The sequence below is a fragment of the Myotis davidii genome, unplaced genomic scaffold (genome assembly GCF_000327345.1).
Source record: "Myotis davidii unplaced genomic scaffold, ASM32734v1 scaffold370, whole genome shotgun sequence".
NCBI lineage: Eukaryota > Metazoa > Chordata > Mammalia > Chiroptera > Vespertilionidae > Myotis > Myotis davidii.
The window spans coordinates 14230226-14253255 of NW_006288615.1; the positions used below are offsets into that span (position 1 = coordinate 14230226).

At 38.9% G+C, this 23030-nt stretch overlaps 1 long non-coding RNA gene across 1 annotated transcript in view; it reads right to left on the bottom strand.

Annotated features, from left to right (window-relative positions):
• LOC107182628 overlaps nt 1-23030 on the bottom strand; it is a 42664-nt gene that overhangs the window by 17670 nt on the left and 1964 nt on the right. Inside the window, exons 2-5 of the long non-coding RNA XR_001513358.1 lie at nt 15389-15555; nt 9414-9495; nt 8406-8517; nt 805-918 (exon numbers count right to left, since the gene is read on the bottom strand). This is a non-coding gene — a long non-coding RNA (uncharacterized LOC107182628). The remainder of the gene's footprint in view (nt 1-804; nt 919-8405; nt 8518-9413; nt 9496-15388; nt 15556-23030) is intronic.

The following is a 23030-nucleotide window of genomic DNA, read 5'->3' on the forward strand; positions in this document are numbered from 1 at the left end:
TTGAGAAACAACTGAGTAGATGATATAGTACAAGATCTCCAGTCCCCAGAGGTTTAAAACATTTATTTCCCATGTTTCCCAGATGTCTATGTTGTAGAATTCTTCATTGATTTTTTTTTCAATTCACTATTTGAATAGTTTTTCCCATTTGTAAACATGAGTATCCAAACAGTAGCTCACAGCACATTTCAGTGTACACATATAAATATTTCAGTGGGACAGAAAACTGCACTTCATTCAAACAACAGATTAGGGATAAAATAGTGGTTTTAAGGTTGTTTCTGACATTTAAAAAGAGTAAAGTATTTTTTATCCCCTTGCTGCCTGTTGTATCTCTAGATACCTAATAATTTTGAAGAGAAGATCCCAGCATGTTATATACACTGAAACCCCCTCCGATAGCAAAGTGATATCTTCTTTTCTATTTTTCATTTCTGGATGCTGGCTACAGTCAACGATATAATTGTGTTCTCATATTGATTTTCTTATAAAAATGTATCCTTGTTAGATTCATTGATGACTATACATTACTGAGGCACCTGATAAAATTTCATTGTGTTATTACCACTGCACTGGAAATGCTCTTTGCTCGATGAAAAGAACGACTTTTAAGGTGAAGATGAAATTGCGTTTAATGCAGAATTCCAGAGAGTGGCATCCTTACTTGAAAACTAATCATCAAGAACTCCCACCCTCAAATCCACTCAGTATTATTCTCTGTTGAGAAGATGCACTGTATCATTCTAACTTGACCTCAGTTTTCCAATTGTAAGAAAAGATAAATTTCCCACTTTAAACACTTACTTACCCACTGAAAGCTTTAAGTTCTTCAAAAGAATCCTGGTTCTCTCGGGGTGGCCTGTGTGGTGCACCCCCTCTGTCACGCTGAATAGACTTCGGTGGCCTGTACCTGGTTAACTTAAATTGACTTGGGTTAGAAGATTTGTTAGAACAACTCAAGTCAAATAGTGGCTTTGTGTTTGTAAGGTTGCACAAATATATAACCCATAGTTCTTTTCCCTTTTTCATTTGGGGGATTATAATAACAACAAGTCCTCCTTTTTACTAAGAAATACTAAAATATTCTCTTTCATTTTTATCAGAATTCTAGGCTTCCTGAAATTCCTAAAGCTCCATACTGACAAAACAAGGGAGAATACATTTTTTAATGTCTATTCAACCATTATAGATTATTTCTAAGGAGTCCAACTAAAAAGAAAATAGCTAATACTGTCACTTAAAAATTTGATATGACATACTCTTATAAGATCATTTACTTTTCAGTTAAATGCATCCCAGCCTGTGCCATTCCTGATGACGTGGATCATGGACAGTCCGTTTAAAAAAAATAAAATTTTCTTCTTGGTGAAAAATAACTTTAAAAAGTAATTTCTCGTTTAAAATTAGAATCATTGTTAATTTTAAATAATAAAAGTATTCAGAATTCCACATCAATTAGATGACAGCAAATTTATGCATAAACTTAATTTTAAGGATTTGGACACAAAACTAGCACTTTGCTACATAAAAGATGGTGTCAGACACCACAACACTTCCTAGTTCAGTCTAATCTGAACTAGAAACTATTTTAAAACCATCTTCTTATTTCTTTAAATCACATGCAATAACTCAGCCAGCTCACAAGGCACTACTAAGAAGAAATATTTAGGGGCCTGATTGACAAATAGAGAAATAATTCATAATTAGCATGTCAATTGCATATGACTGGCTGCTTCCTGGGACTTAAAATAACATGTACACTAAACTGTGCTTTGTAGAATGTTAATTTGTTTAGCAATTTTTTTCTTCAGGCTAGAAATAAGAGCCCAGTTCTTGTCTTGGTTATCAGAGCTCTCCTTACAGGTAGCGAGGTTTTCAAATAATCCAACTTGTCTCCTGACTCCCCACTGTTTCTGGCTTAAACTGGAGTAAGTTACTAGTATTTGTATATCTGCAAGCCTTGGTTTCCACACTTGAAAAGTAAGGACAAGAGTCTGTGCAAGTTCAAGTGAATCAAGAATTCAAATTGAACTTGATGCTAAAAAGATGAGCAGGTACACAGCAGTTTTCTCCATAAATCATTTTGAGGGAGTTCTGCCCACAATAACATCCTACTTGCCCATTGTATCAAGTGTGTGTAAACAAAACTACTCTTTTAAGTTGGTCTAAAAAATATGCACTTAGGGACTTATAAATAGCATATTTTTATTCATTAAGTCGTTTTTAAAATAGGCTGTGAATGAGGACTTCAACATGCTTAAGAAAATATTATTCATTCTGCAAAGAGTTACTGCGGCCTGGAATACAAACTGGTCACTGGGGACTGTGTGAAAGCCACAGCAGGAGGAGGTAGAGGCCATTGCCCTCCTTCCTCCACGACAACTCGAACCTCCTCAGCCTTGGCCTGTCCACTCCTGAGGGACGGTCCACTGAGGCTTTTGCAGCCTGAACATGACCGAGATGTTTGATTTGAACAAGGCAGAAAATCACAAAACTAAAAACAAATTTGCTATATGGGGGGGGCGGGGGGGGGGAGGGAGTGCTTTGCTTTCCAGATTTTATTTTAAAACATTTATTCAGGCTTCTCTATGATTTCAAGCCCCACAGCCCAAAGGCATTAAACTGAATTGAAGCTTAATGGCCTGAAAAGTTGCCTTTTGAATTAAAGCACATCCAGTTACAAAGCAGGGAGGGGCGGGCATCTGCAACTAATCTGAAAATTCCATCTGATCCTGGACTTTGAGGACACAGAAATAGCCAGAAGAATACAGTGCTTTCAAATCACATAGGGGAGCATATGATTTCTGGGAGCTGGGTTTCTGTACCAATGCCTAGTTAAGGGGCTTTTCCATTAGTGAAGAATAAACTATAATATAGCGAGGTTTAGATGGGCCTGGTGAAGAAAAAAATAAGCTTTTCCAGATTCTCTTCTCACTAAGTTATTCACTTAATATGGAGGCAAATTCTACAACCTTTCCTTTTATAGGTAAATGGGGCATTGTTCCCAAACCAGTGGGCTCCAGAATAGCAATGATATACTGGATACAGGTAGAAATTTTTAATTTTTTATGTTAGTGTAAGTTGCCCGCATGTTTATTTAGCAAGTGGTTCTTTGGAGATAAGAGAAATAAAGCAGGGAGCAGAAGAAAACTTCCAAAAAACTACAACTAAAATTCTCCAGGGGAAAAGAGAAAATATTGCATCCATGAAACAAGAAGGAGCTATAAACACAGAATAAACAAAGATGAGCTTTTTGGGGGGGGGGAAGAAAAGATAGCCAAAATAAAAAGTCCAGTAAGAGGACTGGGAGATAAAGTCAATAAAATCTCCTAAGGAAATAGACAAAGAAAATTTTAAGAAATTGAGTATCAATATAAAATATTAAACAGCTGATAAATAAAACTGACAAAAAGAAAATGATTGGGAGACAATACTCAAATAAATAATATAAGAAACATTCCCAGATCTGAAGTTTATAAATCTGAGAAAAGAAAGGCCCTCTGAGAATCTAGTATAATCAATGAAAGATGTTCACATAAGGAATTTTAGATCACTCTGGATAAAGGGAAGATCCTAATAGCTTCCAAATGGGAGACCCGGCACATACAAAGGATCAGGAATAAGAATGGCATCAGACTTCTCAAAAGCTACATTGGGACCTACAGAACAATGAAACAATGAAGATCATATTCAATTAGCATTTCATAGCCAAACTATCATGCCAATGTGAGGGTAGAATAAATATATTTTAAAACGAGATGAAATGATCACTTCTCATGCCCTTTTTTTCTCGGGGACCCTTTTTTGGAGCAAAACAAGGAGTTAAGTATGCACTTTAGTCAGTTTAGCTCAGTGGATGGAGTGTCGGCCTGTGGACTGAAGGTTCCCACGTTTGATTCCAGTCAAGGGCACATGCCCTGGTTGTGGGCTCGATCCCCAGTAGGGGACATGCAGGAGGCAGCCAATCAATGATTCTCTCTCATCATTGATGTTTCTATCTCTCTCTCTCTCCCTCTCCCTTCCTCTCTGAAATAAATAAAAATATATTTTTTTAAATATGCACTTAAAGAAGATAGGGAATCCAATGTAGATAAAAGGCAAGGAGAATCCCAGGACCACAGACCTCTAGAGCAACTGGCTCAAATTAGAGCAAGAAGATCCAGGATCCAAGGGAGATACTTCCAGGGAGAAAGAAATCAAAGGAAGGGTATAGGGGGAACCTGATAGAGTGTCAGACAGGTTAACCTTTAGGGAAACTGGACAGAGAGACATAAGAGGGTATGGAACAATCTATTACTGAGTACAAAGAAAACAAATCCAATGAAAATCAAGAAAGTTAGTAACTCTGAGGCAAGTGAAAACTTATATGACAGAAGAAACGTAATCATGGTACACTCTTTGGCTCAGACAAGAATAATAGTAGTCATCCTATATAATAAAAGGGTAATATGCAAATCGACCAAACGGCAGCACAACCTGTCACTATGATGCTCACTTTCCACCAGCGGGCAGACACTCAACACAGGAGCTGCCCCTGGTGGTCAGTGAGCTCCCACAGGGGGAGCATCACTCAGCCAGAAGCCAGGCTGAAGGTTAGTGAGCGCAGTGGCGGTGGCGGGACCCGCCTTCGCTATAGCACTAAGGGGTCAGTTGAACATCCCCGGAGGGCTCCTGGACTGCAAAAGGGCACAGGCTGGGCTGAAGGGACCCACCCCGCCGCCACCACCACCACCACCACTCCCCTCCCCAAGTGCACAAATTTTGTGTACTGGGCCACTAGTAGATATACTATAAGCTCAGAAATTATGAAGGCCAGCCACTAGTTGGCCTCTCCCCACCCCCAGCCCCCTCCCACCCCCCAGTGCACGAATGGCCTCTAGTAGTTGTATAAACTCCGAAATACTAATTTAACCAAAACTAGTGGGGCAAGACTCAGGGTGGTGTAAGAGAGTCCTCTCTGTCAGAGTCGCAGGCAAAGGTGGTGAGTAAAACTGACCACTCAGGAGAGCGCCCTTATTTAGAAGCACACACTCTTATTTAGAAGTTGTGGAAGTCATACCAAATAACAAACAAACAAACAAATGAGCCAAAAGAGCCGAAAGCAGTTGAAGGGTGGAGAACAGGTCTTTATTACATAGTCAATGAGACATTTCCTCTTCATGGAAAACTTTTACCTAAAGATGAACAGCAATTCTGATCTTCTACTACAAAGTGCCTTAATTCTGTACTTTAAAAAGTAGATTATCATGTTCTTGTTAAGCATTTAATATCAAAAGGTAAAGACGTTCCTCCCATCCTACCCACTTCATCACAGGCCTGCCCAGTCCTCTATGCCAAGATGAATGGACCAGACCAGACACTCCACCGGCCTGAATAAAATATACACTATCTCTAAGCTGCCAATGGATTCTTTCAAAAGTTCCTGGGCCAGTTGTTTGAAATATGAGAATGTTTTTTTTCTGCATTACCCCTATCCCAGGAGATATGTTTTAGATGCCTACTTATCACAAGATTCTGGATTCTGCTCCTTGGGTCGAGGAGGAGGGAGATTGGATGGGTGGAACAATAAGTTAGATGTAGGTTATTGTTAAGACTGAGCTTTTGTGTTGGATGGTGGGTTCATGGATACTTATTCACAAGATTATATTTATGAAAAAGTAAACAATAAAAACAGGACCATTGATAAGAATATGTCATGAACCAAAAATTATTAACTCATTTCTACATACCAGAAACCCAATGGAGACAAAAAAATCTATTAACCCAGAATCCTGCTTAGCTCATGATAATTCAGATGGCACATTGCCTATATATTCATCCACTGCATGCAATGAATATTTATTAAATATCTCCTAAGAAGTAAGGCATTAAATATGTCCTAGGGTTACAGTAATAAATAAAGGTAGGGCCCAAGACCTGTGGGTATTAGAGAATCACCTTTATCTTTCAGAATTCAGAAATTATATTTAAATATCTAGACCATTTCGAATGTTTTTAAAACATACACACAGCAGTTCCCTCAAACATCTCATATAATTATTAACAAAAAGGAAGGCAACAGTAAAATGGATTAGGAAAGTGTGTGTGTGTGTGTGTGTGTATTTGTGAAATATATATACTCTTGTGAAAGTAGATTTAATTGGAAGTTCCAAAAAAGTCCAAGCAATTTTGATAATGCTGGTCCTTCCCTTTCCCTTGACATGCATGCCCTTGAGCATCGCTTTAAGCTTATTAGTCAAGATTAGGGACATATTTAGGTCATAGATATAGTGGTACATGTTAATACTGAGAAAATAGCTAAAGTCTCTAGATTCTCTCCACAAAACAATATTTTCCCATTATTTCTTGATTCTTCATTTTTTACACACATTCTTCTCCAGGGTTTCTGTCTAGTTCTCTTGAGTTGCTTTCTTTCATTCTAAAAATATATATGAGTGCCTTGATTACAAAACAAGTTTTAGCCCAGAGGGATTCTGGTTTAAACCATACTCTCCACAGCTCACAGACCACACACACACTCACCCCACATACACCTGACAGCTGCACAGTCAGCAGTCTCAGACCTGAAGTTCATGGTCATACATCAGGGCCAAGGTTTCACATGGGCTCATTCAGAGAAAATATACTTACCCTGAAGTTACAACTTTGCCAAGGGCTGGGACCGTAGGTAGGTGATGCCTGGTTCCTGGCCTCCAAACTCATAACCTCATCCCCAGAATAACAATGCTATAGGAAATAGCAAGGTAGCTAGAGGGAAGAGCGAAGAGGAAAATTTCTCATTATTTGAGAAACACTAACATAGCACTTACTCTTTGCCAGCTCTGTTTTAAGTGCTTTACAAATATTAACCTGTGAGGTAGATACCATTATTCACGTTGAAACATGAAAAGATGGAGGCCAGAGAGGTTAAGTAACTTGTCTAAGATCACACAGCTAAAAGATGATGAATTTGATCCAAGCAGTCTGGCTCCAGAGTCTGTGCTCTTAATTATGACTCTCTGCAACCTCCTTGAGCCTACTCTCTACCTTTCTAATCCTGCGATAATTAATAATCTGTTTTCATTCTCGAAGGAATAGAGAGTGTGGGTGGGGAAAGGGCTTGGGCTAAGCCCAGAATCTACCTTTCCAGGCAAGCAGAGGAGCAGACGCTAGAACAGGGGAGTCAGGGAAGGAGGGTGTGGGTTCAAGATCTGTAGGGTGAGAATCTGGTTCTCCCTGGCCAGAACATGCTTGGGGATGGATAACGCTGGTCGCCAAGGTGGAGAGAGGTGACTCCAGGCCTGGAAGCCATTCACAAATAGGAAATAAGGCAGAAGCAGAGGTTAAAGTCTGTCTGAACTGATAAGAGGACTCTGTGGATGGAGCACATTGGAAAATGAGCCAAATCACTGTCATCAGAGAAGCATATAAATAGCATTAAGACCTTGGCCTCTTTTCCCAGTCAACTCAGTGAATGTTCAGAAAGGCCTACTGTGAGGAAAGGGTCACATTCGACAGAATAAAATAAGGAGATGGCCCAGGCTTTTCTCATCTCGATGAGCCTTTACATTGAACTTGACTGTGGGCGTGATAGGCATGAGATGTTTGGAGGGGACCTCAGCCACCAAGGCCCCTTGAGAGCGCCGTCAGCACAGTCTGAGAGCAGCAGGGCTTCTGGGAACCTCCACTAGGTGGAAGGGAAAATAAATGGGGGCGGGGGAGGGGAGCAAAGCAGCCAATATTAGTCAAGATAACAGAAATCCACAATAGAAGGTCAGCCACTCTAAGAATAACTGTCCTGCAAAAACAAAACCAGGCCAAATATAACGTCTCCTACCCCAGCCAAAAGCATCTGCCTTTTGAAGTTAGTGTTATCTTCCGGCTTTGTTTTGTGTTTTTTCTCCTTTATCCCCTATAGGTTCTTCTAAGGTAGGCCATTCTCTGTGAGAAGATATATGTGAACAAGGTTTCATTTGACATCTGTTTTCCAACTATTAAACTTGAGGTGGTTATTTTTAGAATAAAAGACCATTTAAGAAATAATTAGGTGCCCATAGCTAGTTTTTAAAAAAATTTTAAGGTTATGTCTAAAATAATTCAGACTGATTGAAAAGTAGGAGAAAATAACTTAGATTCGAAGTTTATTAAAAGGACCAAATATTTAAAAATCAGCAATATAATGTATCTGCGTGCACCTCCATTTTTCCCCATTTGCATGCTGTACTGCCGTTTGCAAAACATGGCTCCCCTGACCCTCCCAGCCCCCAGCCTGGGAGCCAGCTTGAGCAGTTGGGTTTCCGGGAGTGGTGATGTGGTGATGGATTTGCTATGATCCACCCTCACCCTTTCTCCCGTTTCCACCCATGATGAATGGACACCATTACAAGATGGTGACTGGGGTTAGGAGTGCACCTAGGAGAGCTCACCTCCAAGGGGGAATCAAACGCTGGACCTTGGCCCCTTTTGTGTGATGCTTTACCCCCACTGAACCAATCGGAAAAATAAGGGTGCTTATCGCTGGCTTGCCAAATGGAAGTGCTGTGAGAATGTATTTTTTAAAAAGAAGGATAAGGATGAAGAAAGATGTTAGAAGCTTTGCTTTCACAGTAAAAAAAAGCTTTACTTTCAAATGCCAGCTAATATTACCATAAATCAGGAACTGAGGCAATGGCATAAAAGCTGTTTCTGTAAGTCAACAACTGGCTAGAGACTACATGTGTCTACAAAATAGGTTTCGTAAGATCATGCTTATTTTAGAAACATCAATACTAAAACAGCAGTAACAGAAAGTGTTTTTCCCCTTAGTTTAAGCACTGCTTGAATATGTATTATATCCAGCCAAGCAATAACTGAACAAATTCCTCTCTTAAATGTCCCCAAGTTCAAGTATATGGCTTCGAGCACACCACAAGCTTTATAAAACAGCCTAGCTTTAAGTGTGCAATAATCGCTCATTTCCTGGCCATTAATTCAGACATCATGCAATCAGTCAAAGACATCCATTTTCCTCTGCTGCTATTTTGGGGACTGCTGCCCTATTGTCATCCCTGCCTGAGACCCCTGACTTAGTCGTCTTTTAATTAGAGCCACCAAGAATGACAGGCGGAGCCAGCCTACTGAGGGTGATCCATCACATGGCCCATTTTGCTCCCTGGCCTCGTAAATGACAGTGTATAAACAGGACATCTTGGATATCAAGATAGCTGCTTAAGGAAACAGAAGAACAAATGGTGACCACCTTGTAAGCTCCTTCCCTGCGATTATAAGCTCTAGTTTAGGGCTGTATTTAATGACACAGTATTTTGATTAATCATCCAAATAAACTTTACCAATGATGATCCTATTGAAGATGTTTTCTCTAAGCTTGCCCTTAAACAAACTGATGTCATAACCTAACACTTGTCCAAGGCATTGATTCATACCAGTATACTTACACTGAGCAATTGGGACAATTTTTAATGGAACTGCTTTTTAGCTAAATCCTTTCCACGTTGGTCAACAGTTATAGTCCCAGTCCTAGAAAATAAAATAAAAAAATTAACTCAATACTGGTAGGCTCTTTCTTTGTCATTACAGAAAGCACTACAAATTAGCCTACAGAGTGTTAATATTCAATTATATTTCCCAGGTAAAATTAAAGGAGTTCTTTATGCCTGATTCAATGTAACCTTATTATTACAGAGAGAAGATATTTAAGACCCAAAGTTATGTTAGGCTGGAACTCAACTCTATACCTATGTGGTGAGCCAGAGAAATGGAGTCTGAAAGTGATGAAGGCCTAGAGGTAAATACTTGGTATTACCCTCCTGGGCTCAGTGATTTGCCCATGTCTGGGAAAGTGCATGAAGTTTTGGTCCTCACACTCAATATCTACATATGGCCAGAAAGTTAGATGAAAGGCAACTAAAATAATCATGTGGATGAAGCAGTTCTCATAAAAAGGAAGACTTAAAAAGTTAAGACTCCCTACCCAGTAAAGTCTAAAAGGGAAACTGTTTTAAGGCCTGTGAAATTAAGATAAATAATGAGTAGGCTACGATGATATACTTGCTCATCAAATCCAAGAGATCAAATTTAGACAAAATCCAGGCAATCAGGGCATTTCACATTAACCCAAAACTTGCAGAACCTCCAAACAAGGGCCTTGGAATTTGTATTTTAACAAATGTCTCAGATGGTTCTTATGCCTAGGCAAATTTGGGAATAACTAAAAGCAGAGGCTGCAAACTCCTAGGATGAGTAATATTCATTACAAAAGTGTTCTCACCTGTCCTGCTGTTGGTCTTACATATGCCAATTATCAGTACACAGGACAGCTCGGTCCCGGTCCCCCGAAGGATGGCTGGGGCTATTTATGGATAACACAACTGACCCAGAGCTCACCAGCCTCTTCAGCCCAGGGAGACAGTAAAGGTTCAAGCAACAGTGTGTGACTGTGACGAGCTCAGCCTCCTTCAAAATGCACCTGTGGTTTCCCCAAGTTCTCTCACAGGCACATGGTCATTTAAAGTCTTCTTCTCAAGCCACAGGCCATTGAAGGCAGTCATCACAGGGCAGCTGCAGCTCCTGGTGGCCTCCTGTGTCCCCTTCCTCTCTCTCTCTCTCTCTCTCTCTCTCTCTCTCTCTCTCTCTCAATGCCCTTCTCTAAAGCCCTATCCTTCCTTCAGACTTCAGGACCACAATGGCTGGAGGAAGGGGCTGGGACTTGTGCTACATTCCCGTTCCTGGGTTTACTTTTCCAGGACTGCCCTGCTAAAAGCAATCCCCCTAAAAAGACTCGATTTTTACCTGCTTGTCAAAAATTTATTTTCATATTCACAAATATCACTTTAGGTAATATTCCCAAGCACATAAAAGATATTTTTAAATATGTTTATTTTTCAATTACAGTTGACATTCAATAGTGTTTTATATTAATTTCAAATATACAGCATAGTGGTTAGACCATTATATAACTTACAAAGTGATCCCCCGATAATTTTTGCACACATCTGGCACCATGAACAGTTATTACAATATTATTGACTATATTCCCTAGGCTTTACTTTATATCCCATGACTATTTTGTGACTGCCAATTTGGACTTTGTAATCCCTTCACCTTTCTCACCCAGCCCCCTAACCCCCTGGCAACTCTCAATTTGTTCTCTGTATCTATGAGTCTGTTTTTGTTTTGTTTGTTCATTTATTTTGTTAAAAGAGAGAATTTTTTTAAAAAAAACATATCTAGAATATAAATTGTTTTGTCAAATTTCAGCTTGATGGCATTTGAAAGACAGAATCAGTCAAATGATGGGGCTTCTGCATCCTGGGAACCACTGGGGAAAGAGCATGTTTTTCCTGGCACTTGCATAAGCCAACAGCAAATGGAAGACATTTACAGCTTAATGAATATGGTACGTAGCTGTTTCTAAAATGTACTTGCATTTCAATAATCTGTGTTAAGTGAATATGTTCTAAGTAAGAGCTCAATTGAACTAGAATCATAAATACAACTGCTTCACAAACCAAATCCAAAGCTCCAAAGGTTTAGGGTGAGTGTAGAACCTTCATTAGTCTGAGTCAAATTTGATCCCTTGTTTTTTGGTCATTTCACTGCTTGCTAAAACTGTCAACAAAAGGGAGAGGAAAGACCCCAAATCAATCAATGGCAGATGTTGATTTGCTACATAGAGAACTCTACAGTCTGAAAAGTCTGGAAGAACCCCTTCCTGGGTAATGTAGACCAAGAGAAGTTTCTGCTGGGCAAAACATTCTCATATGCTAAACAAGTGCCTCAACGGTAGACATTCTGTTTACAACTTAATCAAATTTACTTACTAGTCAACATCAGGGTCCATTTACTACAACCACGTGACTCCTCAAGAGAATTACATGAGTTTCATAAAGGGAAAAGAAGCCATCGCCACAGAGCCACTCCTCTGCTCAACCTGTTATCTTCAAAACGCATATTGCCCTCATGTGATGAGTGTGTAGGTCTTTGATAATGATAATTCTCCTACTCAGATGCTTGCCCAGGATTGGGGTGTGCTCACCCTGTCACTTCTGTTTCTCCCTATGATTAAAGTCTGGCCACTTGTGATGTGGATCTTTATTTAGAAAAGGAATAGTTCTCTAAAGATGTCAGCCCTAGTCATAGGTACTGATCAACCACTTTTCATTATTCAACATTTTGTACCACAAGACCCTTTTCAAAATAAATTATGAGACAATATATTTGTTCATCTGGTGTATTTTGGGTCCTAGACATACATCAATGTTATTCTCTTTTCCCCCTTCAATTCATTGGATAATAGATCTTAGTGTTGAAATGCTTCTTTCAATTAAACTTACAGTAGATCTAAAGATTCAGGATTGTAAACTCATTACAATGGGAGTAATATAGGAGAACAATACCATTGCTGTTGGCGCTGGGTACCCAGATGTAAGGGGGGGATTCCTTATAACAAGTTTCAAATTTAACCTTTGTGTGAGAGGATTCAAGTCCTACGAAGAAGACAGAATCAAACATCAAAATGCAATAAAAGGAACTCAGAGCATGTAAAATCAGTAGTGGTGAAATATTTAATAAAAGCCAAATATTGGACTTGGACTTGGGGAAGAAGACTTTGTTTCTATTGTGACCTGTTGGGGGTGAAATGGAAGCCCCCAGTCCTATGTTGAGCCAGACAACAGAAAATGGCCACATAATCCAGCTCAGACTGTGGTGAAAGACAAGCTTTGGGGGTGGGGGGAGGAAGGGAGGAGTGTTCATTCCCAGACTATTTTACTTGATTATTTAAGCCCAACAACTAGGGTTGCCCTATTTAGCAAACAAAAATACTGAATACCAATTAAATTTGAATTTTGGATAAGAAATAATTTGTTAGTATAAATATGTCCCTCCCATACAATACTTGAGATATACTAAAAATATATTCTTTCTTTATCTGAAATCCAAATTTAACTGGGCATACTATAATTTGTTTTTGTTTTTTGTTAATTCTCACCCAATGATATTTTTTCATTGATTTTTAGGGAGAATGGAAGAGAGAGGGAAAGACAGGGAGAAATATCGATGTGAGAGAAACACATCAATTGGTTGCCCCTTGCACAAACCCCTACCAGGGCCCAGGCCAGGGAGGGGCCTGCAACCAGAATCCAACCTGGGACCCTTTGGTCCACAGACTGATGCTCTATCCACTGAGCCAAACCGGCTAGGGCTGGGCATACTGTAACTTATCTGTTAACTCCACCAGTTCACTGCCACAAAAGGAGACCAGATTTGAGTCTAAGATAAGAAACAAAATTTGAACTAATTTGTCTGGTTCAATATTACCTGAAGACCAAGAGTGCTAAAGCAGAGAGCAGAGATTTGGTACAAAAGAAAACCTCTTGTTTTTTCCTTAAAATAGAAGGACATTGCATGTTGTGATGGTGGTTTTATTTTTGTTAAATTTCCTTGAGTTAATATAAAATCATAATCCTTTGCATTTGTAGTAGCCTGGGGAAATAAGAATGTCATCCCTATGGGAGTTTATGTGCATTTCTAACAAGACTACAGTGACAAAGGACTAAGTACATACCACAGTTGAATTTAACAAGGGAAAATAGGATTGTCAGTGTGGCCCTTATGATTCAAGATGGGCAACCTTAAGGTGGGTTTATTTATTGTTTGGGGTTTAAGGTTTGGTGTGTCTGTGGAAATGTGTGCATTTGAGAGTGTCTCTGTTATAATAAGGTAAATCTCAGAGATGCATTGAACAGTGCACTGATAAAAACAAATTATTTTAAAAATCCATGATAAAAAATTTACATGTATTTTTTAGAATGCAGAATACATATATCTCTTTTTATAAATAGCAACCTGTAAGGACACAGAACACATTTATTAACTTGTACTAAAAATACCAAAGTGACTCAAGATCAAAAGTTATCATATGTAATTAATTCCCAAATACACCGACTATCTTTGAGACGAAGGAAATTACCCAGCCATCTACTATACTTCTTGGATATTCTGATGTTTTTTTAACATATATAAAATCCTATTTTTCTCATTATGCATCAGGAAATCAGAAACTGATTCCAAAGTAAAAGTAAGATTGAATTTCTTTATTACACACATTAGTCTCTCTCTATTTATCTAGAAATCTCTTAAGCACAAGAACGTCTCTTTGTTGTTTATGTCCCTGCAACCCGGCAGTGCCTGACTCACCATAGATGCTCAGGAATTATGCTCAGTGGATGAATCAATGATTCCAACAAGATTTTTTGGAAAATAATTCAATACTAAAAGGTGTCAACTGCCTTTTAGCATAGGTTTTATTGGGTAAGACTTGAAATGAGGTATGTGTATTTTTTAATCTCCATAGTTGGGGTTTAAGAAAAGTGACATCAAGCCCTAACTTGGCTTTAGCTTCCAGCCCTAAGACCTCCAAAAGGTGCGCTGGCTTTCTCTGCATCCAGGAAGGACCCCGTTTGCTTCTGCAGGAGCAGAGCAGCAGAGATTCCTGCATCTGTTCGTGTCTTCAAGGAGCCTGACCATGAAAGCAAGCAGCTTACTTACAAGCTCTTGTTACAAATACCATTCTATCAAAAAAAACCAAACACGTTATTTTTATTTCTTTATATCTAACTCCAAATAAAATGAATTATATGAAGAAAGAAATATAAATTAAATGTGAATTTCTTCCATAGCACAGTGATAATAACGCTGTTGTGTCAATGGCACACTGCAGAGAAAGAACAGGGAATGCAATAAACCAGAGGCCTCTCTACCCACACCTGCATTACTGACGCCTTCGTAAAAGACAAGGGAGAAAGGAGAGTATTACGCACTCAGCACCATATTGGAAAGCATTATGTACTCATTTTACAAATGAAGAAACTGACTTTGCAAAACTAGGGAGCAGCAGTGCTAAGATTGAACCCAGGTCTGACTGATCCCAAATGCTGCACTTTTGCTAAGGTATCATGAAGTTCTCCCTACATCAAGGGCAGATGGCTTGCAGCAGGCCATCACTGCTACTGCCTAGTCCATTAGTACACATAGCTGACTATGAGTGGATAAGGGGTGTCACTGCCTATTTGAAAGGACAGCAGATAATTCTATTCTTTTATGGAATGAGAGGTGCCAAAGTTAGGATGAATCAGTTCTCACTAAAAATTGCAATGGAGCACATAAGATCAGATTAGTACAAAAAGAATAAGATACATGACTTCTTTCATTGTTAAATTTGGATTTCTGTTCTCTGCATTTTTCATGCTAGCTTGCTGAAACATCAAGGTTAATGTCTCAGGAACCTTCCAATTCCTGAATGACCTTTATCCCAATTATCCTTCCATACAACACCTGCTTCAGAAAAATTAACCTTCAAAATTCCCCTAAAATGGAATTTTCCTGAAGATCCGTATCCCATTCCACTCACTTCTTGAGTTAAATATGCTCAAATGTCCGTGCTGTCACAAAGGGTAAGAGTCCCTTCTTTTCTACGGCTGAGTAGTATTCCATAGTGTAACTGTACCACTGCTTTGTATCCACTCATCCACTGGTGGGCACTTGGACTGCTTCTAAATCCTAGCTGTTTTAAATAATCTGCAATGAACATAGAAGTGCACGTATTTAAAGCTGATACAAGTCATCTAGAATCTAATTCTACTCAATGGCGCACAGAGACAATGGGAATGCATGTATAGACAAGATTGTCTGTGAGTTCATTATTGTTGAAGCTCGGCAATGAGCACTATATATTCTCTTTGAATTTTTATATGTTTAAAATTTGGCATAATAAAAAGTTTTTTAAGTACTATATGTAAATAGTCTAAAGTGAAAGAGAAATCAAGATCTGGACATGTGAGCTAAAAATAGATGTCATGTAAAGAGCGAGCAGAGTCGGTAAAAGCCGCAACTCAGCTTAAAGAACAACATTCTAAAACTCTAAGCAAGAAGTTAATAAGAAAATAATGTTTGATAAGACATGTTTGCTAAGACATAAATAACCAATCAGACAATAAGGCCATGAAGTTCCTGGAGCTGGAAGAGGAAAGCAATACACGGACCACAAGGAAACATGTACCCAACTAGAGCAGAGGCAGGAACTGGAGGCCTCAGTCTGGAGAAAATAGTTAGCAAAGAGTAACAGAAGAACAATGAGGATCTGAAACCAGGAAACAGACAGTGACGTGAAGATGATGGGATACGTTATAGAGATAATTCATAACAACAGTTGGCAGTGCTTGATGTTGGGATGAGAAAGAAAGAGGAGCCAAAGATGATTCAATTCACTTACAACAAATATTTACTGAGCTTGTCTCAGTAAACATTTACATGGTCTCAAAGACCTGCAGTCTAATTGAAAAGCTAAATAATTAAAACAATTGACTATATGCAAGTGTTTTATAACAGACATTAGCATGAAAGTTGTAGGAGATCACAGATGAAGGAGCAACTATACAGATGGTGATATTAACTTGAGATGGGGAAACACTGGAGGGACCGCAGTTTAGAAAGGACTGGAGAATTTAAGATGCTTATGGGACATCCAGTTGAATAGGTTCAATAGGAGGTTAGACATAGAGTTCATATATCAGCATATCGCCAATGACTTCTAAAATAAATGGATTAGCTAAGTGTGTTGGAAGACAATTTTTAAAATGCCATCTTTATACTTTGGGCCTATAGATATAATTTGATTTTATCAACATCTTCATCAAGTTAAAAAAATTTTATTTAAATCTTGCCTGAATGCTAAGTAAACAAACTTCCAATTTAATGCTACTATAAAGATTTGCCTAAATCATCTGAACCTAATGTCAAGTTCCCTGATGCACCATTTAAGTGCATCATTTAAGATAAATTAAAACAACTTTTTTGTAAATGCTTGCCTCACTGCACTTATCAGTACAGATATAAAACAGCAGCGTGATAATGGCTACCTTCAATGAAAAAAATGTTACTTCAAAAATGGAAATGCAATAAATCTTTGTTTTAAGGGCTATGTAGCAGAAGACAAATGCAGCTCTGAATGGCAGTAATTTTCCAAATGAAAACAAATCATATTTCTCTTTAGAAATGTTTGCACTCAATTTCTGAATGCCCTATCTTAGAATTTATTGTTTTCTTGCAAAGTAGGAAATTGTGAAACTGTCTCTAAAGTTCATTTATCAATTGGTCCAAATATATGCATAGAGCAATGACTCTGAAGTGTCTACATTTGCTATATATGGGTAAGCTGTAACACACAATTTTCAACATCAGTTGACGTCATCAAGAACTCAAAAAGCAAAAAGTGCCATATGGCATAAAGTTCATACTTACAGAGACAAGGGACTACACCATCTACTAGTTTTTTTATGAGTGTGATTTATTTATTACACTTGAACTATGTGAGTCATACTGGAGAAGCAATTTTTGAAATGTATGGTGCCATAAGCTAGTCTGCAGGGAAATCTTCTAGATTTTAACTTATATTTATAAAAGAAATTTGATAGGAATTTTTTTTTAATTTGACGATCATAAAAACTTACTGTTCATGAATTATAAATTTGAAAGAAACAGTACCAAAAGATCAATGAAAAATAACTTATCAACCACAGCTAGAGAAAAGAATGAATTATCTTTCTATAAAAACTATTACAAATTGTTATGTTAAGAAGTGGCCGTCTACTATTTAATCACCACACTTATTTTCTTAGGTGGAGAAAGAAATCCCATATTACCAATATACAATATATAAAATTTAAGCAGGCTATGAGATATCATTGAACATTTGCATATGAACTTCTTTAATTTATTAGAAAACGTAAGCAAAATTCTTAGGATGAGCCATTTTCATCTTATACCTGTCTGCAGATCGTCATCGTGAGAAATGAAAGGCGATATTCTCCAAAGTAAGCTCGCCAACTTGAACAATGAACTACAGGTGAGTAATGGTACAGAGGGAAAGGTTTATTTACTAGTAACTACCACCTCACCCAGATATGGCATGGAAGGCTGCCTGGAGACCCCCACCCCTTGCAATGCACGTTTTGTTTTTATCTACGCAACGTGCATGATACAGTACATGACTAAACATAATCCGACTTGATTTGTGCCGCGGTGATTCTCCGAAGAACAAATCTGTAAAATGACAATGTGTGAAAGCTTAACACAGTGATAGAAAACGGCAGTGGCACGGTTCATATCTTAAACTGACAGACTGACGGTGATTATTGCAAGGACAATGCCCTGCATATGTCAAACGATTTGCAAATAATTTATGTCACCTTCCCCTCCATTATTGTTTTTGCAGAGGACATAAACTGTGTCACCAATATTAAACTGTCTGCAAAAAGAGCCGAGCTCAGCTCTCTCCTCTCTGACAAAGCAGAGCCATCTGCACCCAGACAAACATGCATATGGCCATCATTTGTCCAACACCTTACACAGTGTGAAGGTTTTTTACTTGAAATGCCAACCTGGGTGGCAGATGATGTATGTGTTTCCTCAGTCCCGTGATTACCAGCCCCGCGCGCCGCGCCGCGCTCTCACCTCATCAGTTCCACAAGCTGCGCTGCGAGGTGCGTGAGGCATTTGCAGCGAGATGGCTTCTGACACGCCGCGGTGCGGGCGGCCTGGTGTGAATACCCGACTCCAGATTTTGTTCCAATCAGGGTCAAGGTCTGACCCGCCGAAATTGGTGTGGGTAGAGATTTAGGACTGAAAAACGGCCATTTGAAAACTGGAATGAATATATTTTGATAAAGGGGAAAGCAAAGGGCGTTCGCTATCCCCCGCTTCACTGCTGTGCCAGATGCCTTGGAAATGGCCCGAGCATTGTTCCTCTGGAAGAGGATGCCGAGGAAGGCGCACTGGTTAGCTCCGGTGGTAAACAGGAAAGGTTACACCTGCATCTAGAAGGTGCCATTAGTTTGGGGGATTTGCCAGTACTCTCGACGAGAGTAGAGGGAATTGTCACCCCTGCAAAATGACATGACAAAGCAGCTCTCCTGCAGACCTGTAGCAAGGTTTAGAGGGACACTTAAGTAGGATTTTCTTTTATGTATTTGTGTGTGTGTGTGTGTGTGTGTGTGTGTGTGTGTACACAGAGGATGTGCGACCCTAAAATATAATTTCAAAACTATGAAGCTCTTTTCTTTTTAAGAGCTCTCCAGAATCCAGGCATGTGATCCAAGGCAGAATGCATTATTTTTTCTCTTCCTGTGAGCCTGTTTTTATTGGGGAGGGAGAAGAAGTAATAGAGGAGAACTGAGTTTAAAATTGTCCCAAAGGGATCTGTTTAGACATCAAATAGCTTTTACAAAACCACACATTTTGATGAGTTACGTGTAAATTCATTAGAAACATATGGACTTAGTTTCCTATAAAATTCACATGGACATAAAATATCTCCCCGAGCTCCTTTATTCAGTGACGGGTGGTCGAGGGACTAAAAGAAGACATATGATACTTAGTTCTCATCTTCTGTCATAAATAAAACACTTTTCAAACATGGACTTTGAAAATTCAACCAAATACCTAATTTTATTTCCTCCCCACTGATTTTTAGAGAGAGTGGGAAGGAGAGAGAGGGAGAGGGAGGGAGGAAGGGAGATGAGAGAGAGACATTGATTGGTTGCCTCCTGCATGAGCCTGACCGGCCTGGATTGAACCTGCAACCCAGCTACGCATCCTTGACCCTTGACCAGGAATCGAACCTGAAACCCTTTGGTTTGTGGGCTGACTCTCTAACCACTGAACAACACCAGTCAGGGCCAAAATACATAATTTTAATTAAAAGAAATAATTGCGCCAAAACCGGTTTGGCTCAGTGGATAGAGCGTCGGCCTGCGGACTGAAAGGTCCCAGGTTCGATTGCGGTCAAGGGCATGTACCTGGGTTGCAGGCATATCCCCAGTAGGAGATGTGCAGGAGGCAGCTGATCGATGTTTCTCTCTCATCGATGTTTCTAACTCTCTATCTCTCTCCCTTCCTCTCTGTAAAAAATCAATAAAATATATTTAAAAAAAGAAAAGAAATAATTGCTCAAAATTAATTTATTAAGAAAAAAGTCTCTGTACTTGCCAAATTGAAAACATATCCCACCTAGGAGCAGTTATGCTTATGGGAGTGAGTGAAATATAAGCCATCAAGACCATCTTAATAGTGACTCAATGTGATATGATTTCCAGAAATTGAATTCTCTCGATTGAAAATAACAAGCAGTTAACATTATTTCCATCAATATTTGCCACTTCTGATTACCTGCAGTTCTTTCAATTAATGACAAGAGGGATGAAAATGGAACATACATATGTTAATAATAAAATTATAGAAAAACAAGCATGATGGATTTTGTGAACTGACATTTGGGGAGTTTGTAAAATGTGGCCAGCAGCCCCTTAGGAACTTATCTTGGCAAGTTTAATTTACATGTTTTTAAATGAGCATTGTCAAGGTTGGCAGAGCTAAACAACAGTTTACCCCTCCTCCAGGCTTTTTGTTCTCCTACACCTTAAAAATATCAATGATATGGTTATTAAAGGTCTCTTTTATGCACAGATTTTTGAGAGATTCATTAAATTAGAATTATGAAAATTTAGTCTTTTATTTTTTTAGTATATTTTTATTTATTTCAGAGAGGAAGGGAGAGGGAGAGATAGAAACATCAATGATGAGAGAGAATCATTGATTGGCTGCCTCCTACACGCTTCCTACTGGGGATGGAGCCCGCAACCCAAGCATGTACCCTGATGGAGAATCGAACCTGTGACTGCCTGATTCATAGGTTGATGCTCAACCACTGCAGGGCTAATGTCTTTTAAAACTGTCAATGGGGGGGAAAGGAGATACATGTAATACTTTCAACAATAAAGAATTTTTAAAAAAGAGAGATGTCATATACAGAAAAAAAATAAAATTGCCTATTGGACCTTTCCATTTGGATGTCCAACACAGCATATCTGAAACTGGCCTCCAAATTGTTAATGTCTCATGAATTGCTTTTCTTCCATTGAGGTTCAAAGTCTTTAATGCTACTTTCTCCTTCACCACATCTGATTAGCTATCAACCCTGTAAACTTTCCCTTTCCAGTTATCAGATCTGCCCCTTTATTTCCTCTTCCTTGGCAATGTTCCTGACCCAAGTACTCATGACCTCAACTCAAATGAATGAAAAGGCCTTTCATGCTTGTTTCCTACCTCCAGGAGGCAGATGCCACATCATTTCTCAGTGATCAATCCTTCTCAGTGGCCAATCTAATTCTTATTCTTCTCTCCAATAAGAATAATATTTGGGATTGTGGAATACTTAAAAATCCACAAAGCACTTTCACATTCATAAATGTGTTTGATCTTCACACCAAGCCTGTGAGGTAGGCTGAACAGGTATGGACATTTCTGTTTTGTAGATGAGGAAGCTAAAACTTGGAGAGGCACTTGCCTGCAGCTGTACATAGCTACCAATTGGAGCAGAAGTCCAGTCCTAGAGCAATTTCCATTACACTATTCTGTCTAGAGTAACTGCATGTTGCCTAAATGTAGAAATTGCTTAAGTACACTCAAGGCCTATTGCAATCAAGTCCAAATTTACACCTATAAGTTTATGTTTCATGGCTACCCTACAGAAATCTTCTGATCCAACTGCATTGATGTACCTACTGTTCAAAAATGTGCAAGGCACTCTTTGCTCCTACTGTGAGCTTCTAATAAAAGTCATCCCCTATTCAAAGTCTACCTACCTACCTTTTAAAATGCAATTTTTACCTTCTCCATGAAACTTTCTAAAACCATTCCATTAAATGTCAATAATTTTTTCACATGTTTAAACTCGGAATAATTTTTTTTAATACTAATTTGGTCCTCATCCCCTTTTGAGGCAATGCCCTCTGGGGATTCCATTTGATGACCATGCGTATCAGGTGATCTTTCCACTCACTGGCGGGAACACAAAATGACTTCCAGTCCTTTGTGAGCTCTAAAGATCGTTTTGCTTGTTCTTTTCCAATAGTTCTTTTCGTATTTAAAAGTCATTATTTATTCTCTTCTGGAATGGGAACAACTACACCACTAGTTCTTCCCTGAGTCTTGGTAGTGTCTTCATATCCATGTGATGATCAACACTCAGTTGAAGTCTCGTAGCAGAACCCTCTACAGCTCTCTCGAGTTCTCTCTCTATGCAGTTATCTCATCTCCAGTGTTCTGCTTTGTGAATTCTAGCCGCCTTAGTCTTCTCGAACTCTGAACCCTTGTTGTCTCAACTCAGGGAGCCTCCTGGGCTGCTTGGTTCCCGTCCTGTGCTACAGCCTGGACATGCTCTCTAAGCAGACGCTGGAATAATGAAGGACTCACCTTGTTTCTCTTCATGCAAGGATCACTATTCTGAACTACTGTTTCAGTCTGAACCATTGTTTCCTAAATTTTGTCTGGTTGCTTTAGTTATTTAAAGCAGAAGAATAAATCCAGTCCCTGTTACTCTCATCATGACAGGAGGTGGACATTCTTAGATAGCATCCTGAAATGTAAAGATTGCTCTAGAAGTCAGAGTAAAAATAAACCTTTCTTATTTGGAATTGCAAAAATAAAAATAAACAAAAAAACAACAAAAATAAAAATTTACCCTTTCCGAAAATAAGCCCTTCAGCAATGGTATTTAGTTCAAAGTAGAAAAAGCAAAATGTATCAACTCTTTAGAGTGAAATCTTTAACTTATACACATATAAGGAGGTAATTCAATATTTTGGAGGTAATTTACCTACCTAACCTCTTTCAAACTCATTTTAATTTTTTAAAGGTCACAAAAAAACATTATTTCAGTAGGCAGAAATATTTTCTGATGTACTATTAAAATATAAGGCATTTCTCCATTTGTGTTGTTTAGTCTCAAAAAAAAAAAGTGGGATTGGCAACACAAATATGTTTGTAGTCAGAGAGGGAGAGAGGGAGAGAGGGAGAAAGGGAGAGAGGCAGAGAGGGAGAGAGGCAGAAAGGGAGAGAGGGAGAGAGGGAGAGAGGGAGAAAGGGAGAAAGGGAGAAAGGGAGAGGGAGAGAGGGAGAGAGGGAGAGAGGGAGAGGGAGAGAGAGACAATACACAG